A 3,500-nucleotide genomic window follows, 5' to 3' on the forward strand; every position below is an offset into this window, starting at 1 on the left:
GGGTGCAGGTCAATGGGACGAGCGGAATAAAGTTTCCGCACAGACAAGAAGCGCAAAATGGCCTGTTTTCTGTGCTGTAGTGTTCTCTGGTTCTATGGAGTGAAATAAACACGACATGAGAATTGTCGATCGATTAATTTTAACTCGTTCACCGAACAGAAACACCGGGGATTCAGCAGCAGCTGCGGGCGGCGGGTCCTGAGCTCCCCTGTGTCCTAAAGTCCACCCGTAATGAAACAGGTTAAATGGGACAAGTGGGGGCGGTGGGTCCTGAGCTCCCCCAGGTCCTAAAGTCCACCCGTAATGAGACAGGTTAAATGGGACAAGTGGGGGCGGTGCTGAACGGAAAAGACAGTGAAGATTGTTCATTAAGTTCATCTGCCATTTCTTTGTCCCCCATTACTACTTCACCAGCATCATTTTCCAGTGGTCCAGTATCAACTCTCATCTCCCTTTCACTCTTCATGTAACTGAAAACTAAACTTTTAGTATCCTGATTTATATTATTGGCCAGTTTGCCCTCATATTTCATCTTTACCATTCTTATGGCTTTTTTCGTTGCCTTTTGTTGGATTTTAAGAGCATCCCAAGAATCCAACATCCCACTCACCTTTGCTACCCTATATGTCATTTCCTTAGGTTTAACACAATTATTACATGCCTTTTCCAGCTCAAACTGTGAATTAATTTAAAGTCAGTCCCATAATTTAATAAAGTTTTTATCTGAAAACTATCTACCCTCACAAAGATTGTACTGAAGACTGCATTTGATTTTTCTTCAGCCTTGTATGCTTCACATTGAAATAGTATGTGTTTCAACAGTTTCATAATGACAAAATGTACACGACACAGAATGAAGTTTTCCAATTAGATACAAGGCATAATTAAGCATATTGTGGGCATTTCTATGTCATGTCAATATCATTCCTTCCCTTGTTTTAAGCCCTTCTTCTATAAACCCAACAGGTTTATGTATTCTGTAAAGGTGTCTGTCCTTATGTCCATTATCCTACGTCTTGCCATAAGCCCCTAATTCTTAACACTACCAACCCTTTAGCTTCTAATTTGCTAAGTGGAAGGTCTATATCCACAGCTTAACATTTAACAGCTTTTGGTGCTAAACAGTCAACATCATCATTTCCCTCAACAGTGTGATGTGCAGGGCCCATAATGTGCAGACATATAAATCAAACTTTATATATGAAATACCATTTGAGGAGTTTTCAACAGTCAATCTGACCTACTGCCAGAATGACCTGTTTAAGACTCATCAAAACTGAAATGTATTCTGAGCAAATTATAAGGACCAATTTCCTCCACCCACTGTAAGCCTAAACTGTTGGCAAAGAATTCTGCTTTCTATGCTGATAAATGACATAATTCATTTCTTTATCATTACCTGCAATTCAGGCACACAAAAACAGCCACACCAACATCCCCAGTTAACTTATCTTTTGATTCATCTGTAAAAATGGTTACTGTATGATAATAAATTTCATTAATATACTGATGAACCAACAGACTCTCAGGCAGAACCGAATCCGATCGTGTAACCTAAAATCAACTGAAGTCATTGGAAAAAACAAGGAGGGGTTATAGAGAAAGCTACAGTGGGACATATTGTACCAGCCACCCAAAACAAAAAACACTCTTCTTGTGATGTCCCCAACCATCCTCCAGCACACCTTTAACAGGATGATCATTTCCTTGCCCCCGCAAATTAATCCAGTATGTTGACATCAACTTGAACCTCTGTTACTTTGAGGGCAATTGTCCCATTGCAATCAGTAAAGCCAAAACAGGAGACAACATTACTGCACTAGAAAACAATCTTAAAGTCTGTCATTGTATCACATACAAACATTTTTAATTTGAAGATGAAGCTGATCCATAAGCCACACAGACATAATCAAGAACAGATCCAATTAAACAAATATAATTGGTCAACAAAGATTTTCAAGTTGCACCCAAGAATACCCACATAGATGGATTTAAAGCTCCTTTACATATATCAATTATTTTATTGCTAGGTGTTTCCACGTCAGCTTATTATCCATCCACATAGTGAGAAATCTTACCACTGACACTTCAAGATATTAATCATATAATTTAAAATCAAGTGCAAGCCTATTAATGTTTGTAAACCACGTAATGTGTTTTAACGACTGAAAGCTTAAAATCCTCATCAATCTGCTCACTGTTTGACCTATTAATTGTAAATTGCAATCAATACCTCTAACTATAAAGCTACATCATCTGTATATTGTGACTTTCCCATCTCAGAGAAAATATCATTAATCATAATATTAAATAATGAAGGGCTACAAATACTGCCCTGTGGGATCCCATTCTCTATCTCATAGAAACACAAACATAACATAGTCCATCCAAAAAAAACTCAAAAAAATTATACAATATCCCCCTCACTCCTAATTTAATCAAAAGTCCTTTCTTCCATATCATTTCCCTTTTCAGTATCAAGAAATACTGCTATTACAACATCTTTATTTAATTGTGCTTTCCGAATATCATCTTCCAAACCTAAAACTGAATCTAATGTCATTTCACCCTTCCAAAATCCACTCTAATAAAACACTTTATCATCACTCTTTCCAAAATATTACTCAAGCGCTTGATTACCATACATTCCATAAGTTTACATAAATGAGACATTCACGATATAGGCCCTTAATTAGAAGGATCAAATGGAGATCTGCCAGGTTTCAGAATAGGCACTACTATTTCCATTTTCCATGAGGAAAGTAAATGCACAATTCAAACATTTAATATTTTCACAAAAGCGAATTATATACAATTACAATTTCAAATATCACTCTTTCCTGGGGACACCAGACCTGCATTATTAATAGACTTCTTAAATTCATACAAAGAAATCTCTCCATCAGTGATACTATCATTGCTACAGCTGACTTCCAGCACATCAGGGTATTCACTGAAAAACATATCCCTACATTGTTTAACTTCTTCACTTAAATTATCCTGATTGTGAATCTCAACAAATGACCCAGCCAGTAACACAACCTTCCCTGTTTCAGTAACAATCATTTTGCCCTCATTAATCAACACTAGAATATTATGATCCCCACAAATCCCCCCATTTTCTAAATCATATCCCAAACAATTCCAAGTTTGATATCCCTTCCAATATTATCTCCATATAACCTCCAGTAAATCACCTACTTCCTCACCACGGCCTTTGCCCTTTTATTGTTAATAATGTAACTCGGAGACTGATGCACCATCACATAAAAACTCACATTTCTCCCAATTTGCTTCCTGTCCCGTTATAAATCCAAATCCGAACTCATAAGGTCAGGAAGGCTGACTGACGTTCACATAAACTAATCACCCTCCGAGTTCCCATTTGAGCGACAGTCTCTACAGCCAATGACATCAGGGGTCAGTATAAAGTCTGAGCTACGATAGGCTGGAGGAAATCGGCCCATAATGAGACCCTCCTCTTCCGCTCCATCGCCATG

Source organism: Hemitrygon akajei, unplaced genomic scaffold (genome assembly GCF_048418815.1).
Source record: "Hemitrygon akajei unplaced genomic scaffold, sHemAka1.3 Scf000070, whole genome shotgun sequence".
NCBI classification, from domain to species: Eukaryota; Metazoa; Chordata; class Chondrichthyes; order Myliobatiformes; family Dasyatidae; genus Hemitrygon; species Hemitrygon akajei.